We start from the raw sequence: 7,996 nt of genomic DNA on the forward strand, positions 1-7,996 counted from the left end.
CAATCCTCAAGGACAAGGTATAGTGGAAAGAGCTAATAGAAGCATAAAAGAAATGCTTCAAAAACAAAAAGGGGGAGTTGCTGAGTCCGCATCCCCCAGGGAAAGACTTTCTCTTGCGCTCTTTACTCTTAATTTTTTAATTCTAAATGACAACGATCAGTCTGCCGCAGATCGGGCAAGAGACTCCATGGATACTAATGACATGGTCATGTGGAAGGATGTTATTAATAATAAATGGTATGGACCGGATCCGGTAATAACGAGATCCAGGGGAGCTGTTTGTGTTTTTCCACAGAGTCAAGAAGTACCTCACTGGGTGCCAACGAGACTGACCAGGCCGGTGGAGACTGCAGAAAAACCCCCTCTTGAAGATGCAGCTGATCTTCTTGCTGTTAGCAACAGTGCTAATAGCAATCCCTGTGATAGCTAAACCAATGATGCTGTGGGCTGTTACAATTTACTGACTGGATTGCCTCTGTGGTGTCCTTTGTCAAAGAGCGGGTGGGAGTCGGAATGTTTTTAGCCTGCTGCTTGGGAGGATGCGTGGTCTGCCTATGGTTGGTCTGTCGCCTTCGAGCCCAAACCAGAAGGGACAAAGTTGTTATCTCGCAAGCATTAGCCACTTTGGAGAGTGGATCCTCACCCCAGATCTGGCTGTTGGCCCTAAGAGGCAGTTAAGCCTTACCATTCTGCATAGCCTTAGCACCCCGAGGGATCAGGGGATCCCATTGCACCGGGACAGGTATGCAATTTGCAATTTGGGACAGGGTGCAAGGCAAGTGCACTGCACTTGAGGAGATGGTTCTCATCTCCTCAAGAAGAGCATTCTGGGTAGCAAGTGGGTTGATGCCCAAGATCCCACCTCTGCAAAAAAGGCATCGGACTGGCCTGGTCATCACTGGGGAAGGCGCCCCTCAGGCGAAGGCCAGTGCAAGGTCCTCTCATTAATGTCTTAGACAGAGGCCCAACCTCTACTCTTACCTGTTGCCATAAAACAAAGAAGGGGGAACTGTAGGGAGCCGAGGCGAGACTCCGCCCACTCCCTTGCAGTTTTGAGGATTACCACTCCAGACGGTGCTTGGCGGGACGCCTGGGCTGTGCGCGTGCTCGAGCCCGGTAGTGTCCCCAGCCAATCCCATGACACCTGGTGACGGTAAAAGGCAGGCGACTAACAATAGAAAAGACCCGTGTTCGAATTCCCTATATAAGCGGCTGTGTTTCGGGTGCACGCTCTCTCGCGCCCAAGCTCTCCTACAACTAAAAGGCTCTCCAATAAAGCGTGATCTGAGAAGACTCCTGGTGTGGTGGTCGTTTTCCTCGCTGGTCGAGTAGGTGGTCACTACAGTCCCTGCCCGAGAAGCATATCTACGGTCCAGTCCAGGTGCCCGTCACGGACATTTTGTCTGTATTGGGCTTGAGCCTTGTCTTGAACAATAGACCGGAAATCGAGGAACTGCCCATGATTGAGGCAGGTACGGGCTACCACAAACCAGTCCGTGGGCGTCATAGCATTGACAGTCAGTCTTCGGAGCAGGGCAGTGGTATAATTAGCTGTCACTCCATAAGTCTGGACTGCCTCAACTAAATCCTTAAGCTGGAAGTAGGAAACCGGCTCAAAATTTCTTTCATTAGTAATTGGATTTTCAAAAACTGGAAAGGCAGCCGCCAGCCGCGACCAGGTGCTTCCTTTTATAAAGTGACTCCGCCCCGCAGGCGGGCACGCCCGGGGGGCCGATGGGTGAGGGCCAGCTCCGTTTCCTCTTCCTGGCTGCTGTGGTACTCCCACACTTAGGGGGCGCCACCCCCCATATCTGTCTGCCTCATACTCTGCCGCAGCCTCTTCTAAGTCTTCACTATCAGCTGGATCGAGCTGCTCTCCCTCCTCCTCTAACATTTCTTCCTCTGAGTCACTCACAAGTTCACTGCATTCTTGGTCCCGCCCTTCCACATGTAGGGCTGAGAACCGGTTTGCTTTTAAAGAAGGGCATGGGGGTCTCCTTGAGACCCCCTCCTCCCTAAGACCCTTCTCCTTTTGTGAGGGCTGCAGTCCCTCCTGCTTTAATTCTTTAGGATCCTTTTGTCTTTTTTCCCTTTTTCTTTTAGGCCTATTTTCCTCCCCATTACTGGATACCGACTCTGATAGACTATCCTGATGCTGTGTTAGTACTTTGCATCCTTCCTGGATTAAATCAAACCCTCCCTCCTCGAGGCAAGTGCGCACCATCAAAAAGACAAGCCACAAGTGAAGAAGCAATGCAAGCAACCAATAAATATCTAAATCTACAGTGAACAGCATACCTCTCCGCATGTTGAGTTCTGTCTCCTGTTCGGCCTCTCGCATGGGTCCCGGGTTTCGGCACCACTTTGCGGCGAACGCCTTCTCGGCCAGCGAGAAAAAACGACCACCACACTAGGAGTCTTCTCAGATCACGCTTTATTGGAGAGACTTTTAGTTGATGGGAGAGCTTGAGCGCGAGAGAGCGTGCACCCAAAACATGGCCGCTTATATAGGGAATAGGAACACGGGTCTTTCTATCATTGGTCTTCTGCCATTCACCGTCACCAGGTGCCACGGGATTGGCTGGGGACTCTACGTGGCTCACGCATGTGCAAAGCCCAGGACCCACCGTCCCGCCAAGCACCGCCTGAAATGGAGTGGTTACTTCAAAGCTGCAAGGGAGTGGGTGCCATCTTGTAATGGCGTTTACCCTGGCTCTCTACATAAATGTATCTCCTTCTATGCCATTTTTCATACCTTATCTCTTTTGATTTCTAAAAATCTCATTCTTTCTCTATTTCTCTATGAACATTTCCTGATACTAAATACATCTATACAGATGGCAGAGGATGCTAATGTAAGGGTCCCAAAGCTCATCAGTCATTAATGTAACAAAATGGAAAAGGAGGATATATTTCTTGCTACTTCAGTTTTTCTGAAATGTTGCAATGTCATCATTTGGTTAAAATTTCCATTCTTTTTCTACACAGTGTCATTCAGTGCACATAAATGCAAATATGAGCCAGGTGCTGGTGGTCTACACCTGTAATCCTAGGTACTAAGGAGGTTGTGACCAGAAGATTGTGGTTCAAAGCCAGCTTTGTCAGGAAAGTCCATGAGACCCTAACCTTCAATTAATCACCAGAAACCAGGAGTGGTGTTGTAGCTAATCACCCAGGATAAGAGTTCAAGCCCCTCAAGAAAAAAAGTGGTGAAATATGACTTTCAGTTTCCCCCAAAGGAACGGCAAGATCAATAATCTTCCCAACCAAAAAAAAAAAATAATTCCAAAATGATTCAGTGCACCTACTTTTGCTGAGTTATGTTATGGATTCTTTGCTGGATATATTCTCTAAAACAAATCGTTTAACTAGGGATACAGGTGGACCCATTGTAACAATGAGATGTACAAATCGTTATGTCGAAAAATGAACTTTACAACTTTGGTGGGGGGGGAGGACCGGATGGGGGAGGGGGGTATATAGGAAAGGATGGGAAGGGGAAACAAAAAGGAGGCAACAATGATTGATAAGAATTGTACTCGTTATCTTGCCCATGTAATTGTAACTCCTCTGTACGGTATGCTCACAAAAAAAAGAAAGAAAATATGGTCAAATATTAGCTTTACAATAAGCTTCATCTAATATTTCTCATTTGAAAAGAGAAGACTGTACAGTTGATGACACTTGGCTTTCTTACTATCTTAGTTTAAAGCCAACCCAGGCAGCAGAGTCTGTCAAACTCCTATCTGTAATTACACAGCAAAAAATCAAGAAGTGGAGTTTTGGTTCAAGCAGTAGAGTACTAGATTTGGGGGCTGGTGGGCAGGAACAAAAACTGTTCAGGGACAGGGTCCAGCCTCAGGGTTCAAGCCCCAGAACCAACATAAACTAAACAAAAAAGCAAACAAAGAAAAACAGATATTTCATTGGGACCCTCTTTTAAGGACTACTGGTGTGAGAAATGGCTCCTTTTGCTGATCATACGCACTGGATGCTCTTTTGGAATCCTTATTGCTCTGGAGAACTCAGGACCAAAATAAAGGAATTGATAACTGACTCCTACAATAAGAGAATCATGTCAGGAGTGAAATATCCATCCATAAAACACTTTAAAACCTCCATGTCTTTGTTTCTTTGCAGTAGAATTTTTTTTGGGGGGTCCAGGCGGGCCTGAACTCTGGGCCTAGGCGCTTTACCTCAGGTCTTCAACTCAAGGCTAGTGCTCTACCACTTGAGCCACAGCACCACTTCTGGCTTATTTTTGCTTATGTGGTGCTGAGGAATCGAACCTAGGGCCTCAGGCATGCAAAGTAAGTTCTCTACCACTGAGCCACCTTCCCAGCCCCTGCAGTAGAACATATTTAAAACAACGTTATTTCCTTTTGTTCTATGCTGGCCATCAAATGGCACATTAGTTCTTTTTGTAATTCTCTCAAATAGAAGTTAACAGAAAAATTATATATGAGTAAGAACACACTAGACAAAGTCAAGGACAGAGTTTTCTTCAAGACCTCGGATTCTCTTCTTTTACAGTAAAAAGGAAAGCACAAGTTAACTTGAACTTTGTAAATCCTCTATGTTCAATTCCTCTCCTTGGATCAGTTTCCACATCCAGTAACGGTTACTTCTGGGAACAATCTATGGTGCTGTTTGAGGTATAGTGAATGATTTCTGACTTCAACGAAATAACACAAGGACACCTTTGGACCTGAAGTAATACGAGTTTCAGAGACAACTTAGTAAAGAGAAAATATGAAATTTATATTGCTTATAAATACATTATCCATGAGTATATTGAGTTCAAACTTTGTAAATTCTCTGTAAATTAAGGCGAATTTTAAAGGGGAAGAAGTTTCTCAGATCATTTTTTTTGTGAGTGTATGTTCTGCGCATTATTTCCCAAGTGTACATGAATTTGTTAACTCATGTTAACTATAGCAATAATAACAGAAAGAGAAATTCTGTGTTTAAGTATAAGGGTTCAATACACTATAGAAGACTCTACAAATAAGACAACATTGAAACAATAAAGCCAAGTCCAGTATGTAGATTTATGAGAGTGATATATAGAAAGCATTACTCCTACATGGAACAGGAAGTATGAGGCCACTCCCTTTCTAAATCATGCTTGCTAATGACACAACTTTGTAGAAAGTAGAATGGAAGAATAATTCTCTTTTCAATGCAAGTGAGATATAACAGCATAGACTTAATTGGGAAAAAAAAAAGTCCATCTTGTGAGAGCAGGGATTATACTAGCTATGAACTGGTGGATAAGATCACATTTTTTCTTTCCTTTACTTATATATTGTTTGTTCGTGGTGGTCTTGGAACTTGAACTCAGAGGCTGGGCACTGACCCTCTGCTATTCAGCTCAAGGCTAGCGCTCTACCACTTGAGCCTCAGTGCCGCTTCCAGTTTTCTTGCAGTAAATTGGAGAAAAGAGTCTCTGGGACTTTGCTACATGGGCTGGATTTGAACTCCAATCCTCAGATCTCACCACCACCCAGCTTAGGATCACATTTTTAACAGTGTACACTCAGCATATGTAATGTGTATGTTCATCTATCTTTATATGAATTCTTGAGTTGAAAATCTGGGCTACAGCTTTGACTTTACACTCACAAAAATCTTTGTAGTTTAAAAGTAGATTCCACTGGATAAATAAAACCTAAGAATGTAAAGGAGTCTGGGAAGTTCAGGTTGCATCCACCTGGGCAGAACAGTCTTTGAGAAACTATAATTAACCAGCCAAAAGATGGATTGGAAGTATGGCTCAAGTATTAGAATACCAGTCATGAACAAGATTGCTGAATAAGATTTTGACGCTTTTGCATACATACATACAATCATACACATATATACAGAGACACTTATATGTGCACACACAAATACAAATATGAAGCAACTCTCAGAATATGTAGAAAAGTTAGAAAACAATAGAAAATATGTCCTGAGTAAGACTAGAATCAAGTGATAATTTGTAAAATTAAAAAATCCTCAAGCGAACATTCTTCAAAATGGTGTGAGAAAATTACATAGATAGGGATTGGGATAGTAAGAGATTCAAGTAATCAGTATTAAAGGGATTAGATCCATGGAATGAATCAGAGACCCCGCAGGTGCATTTGAAAATGTTCATATCCTGCGTCAAATGTTAGAACATCTTCGAAAATAGTACATGAACAGCCTGAGAAGTTTAGTGGATAATATAACTGGAGAAGTTCAGAATTGCTAGTCTGGGCCTGGGAAGGTGGCTCAGTGGTAGAGTGCTTGCGTTGCATACATGAAGCCCTGGGTTCCATTCCTCAGCACTACATAAGCCAAAAGAAAAAAGCCGGAAGTGGCTCTGTGGTTCAAGTGGTAGAGACCTAGACTTGAGCTGAAGAGCTGAGGGACAGCACCCAGTCCCAGAGTTCAGGCCCCATGACCGGTTCAAAAATGAATAAATAAATAAACAAATAAGTAAATAAATAAATATATATATACATATAAATAAACCAAGAAACTACGGTGGGGCAATGTGATACAAACCTTCAATTCTAGCACTCAGACTGACAGGAGATTAGAGACTGGAATTACATAGTGATACCTTCCCTGGACCAGGTAGTATAATTTTCTATTATTAAAAGATACCAAACCAGAAAGGAATACGCAGTTGGAAGTTTGGGCTAATTTTGTCATTATGTTTTGAGAAGTCGTTTCCTATTGAAATGCAACTCACATATAATCCTCACTTCTGCTTTTAAATGCTCTCTTCATTACAGAACATTCCTAGATGCAAAATGGCTCATAATTCCCATGCAAAATTAGAAAAAGTAAGTAATCATCATTCTGTTAGATTCCAAGGAAAGGATGAAGGATTACAAAAGCTTAAGCCTTGAGGAATAGCAAAGTTCATCTAATGTAGGAATTGATAGATCTTTCTAAATTAGAGTTCAGACTTCAAATAAATAATTTGGTGTTGTTTGTAATTTCATATTCTATAAGATACTACAAAATTCTTTTTAAATAGTGTGTTTAATTGACAAATTTACAAATGTTTCTTGCATTCAATTTGCCTAGCATATTATTTCAAGAGAGTTATAATTAGAACTCAGTTAATAGATAATTCCAATAGTTCCTGTATAAAATGATAATGTAAATAATGTAGACCGAGTTGCCAAGAAATGGATATTAATTTATAAATTTAGAAAAACAGCAATTTTTTGAGGCTTTGGTATAACATGTTATGAAGAGAATAATTGTGTGACTTCTTTCTACCTGTATGTAACACAGGAAGCAATTTCCTTAATTAAATGCCTCTGTATAAAATAAGAAAAATGCTGGGTTTGGAGTTTGTTTTTATTTTTGTTTTTGTTTTATTGGTTTGTCCTAGGGGTTGAACTCTGGGCCTGGACACTGTCTCTGAGCCTGTTAAGCTCAAGGCTTGTGCCCTACCACTTCAAGCTCAGTACCACTTGTGTCTGGCTTTTGCTGAGAAGTTTATTGGAGATAAGAATCTAGGGATCTTTCCTGCTGGGTGGGCTTTGAACTGTAATCTTCCGATCTTAGCATCCTGAATATCTATGATAGTTAAAAAGTATAAATATATATAATATTTTCAAGAATGCCAGTGGAGGAAAAATGATGCAACCCAGTTTATTGTGGTGTTCTTTTCAGAACACAGAGGGCATCCCATTAGCATAGGTGTAGTATTTTTTCCAATAGAAATAAGTTATTTGTGATGGGAATTAAGGGAATTTTGAAGTGCGCCCTACAAGTTGGAAACTGTTGGTCTAGGATGACTTTATGGCATAAATTTTGGGATTGATGGTCATAGAAATAATAGCTTAATCTGATAAACAATTGCTTAATCTTGAAGAATTAATTATAACAAGCTTCATAGTTTTATCCTATACCAGAATGTGGCTATTTTTCTGTTCACTTCTCAATGTGTAACACCCCATTGCAAAATGCAACTATTGCAGAATTACATAACATGCAAATAGGTACT

This window comes from Dipodomys merriami, unplaced genomic scaffold (genome assembly GCF_024711535.1).
Source record: "Dipodomys merriami isolate MVZ:Mamm:240054 unplaced genomic scaffold, mDipMer1.0.p SCAF_187, whole genome shotgun sequence".
In the NCBI taxonomy this organism is placed as follows: domain Eukaryota; kingdom Metazoa; phylum Chordata; class Mammalia; order Rodentia; family Heteromyidae; genus Dipodomys; species Dipodomys merriami.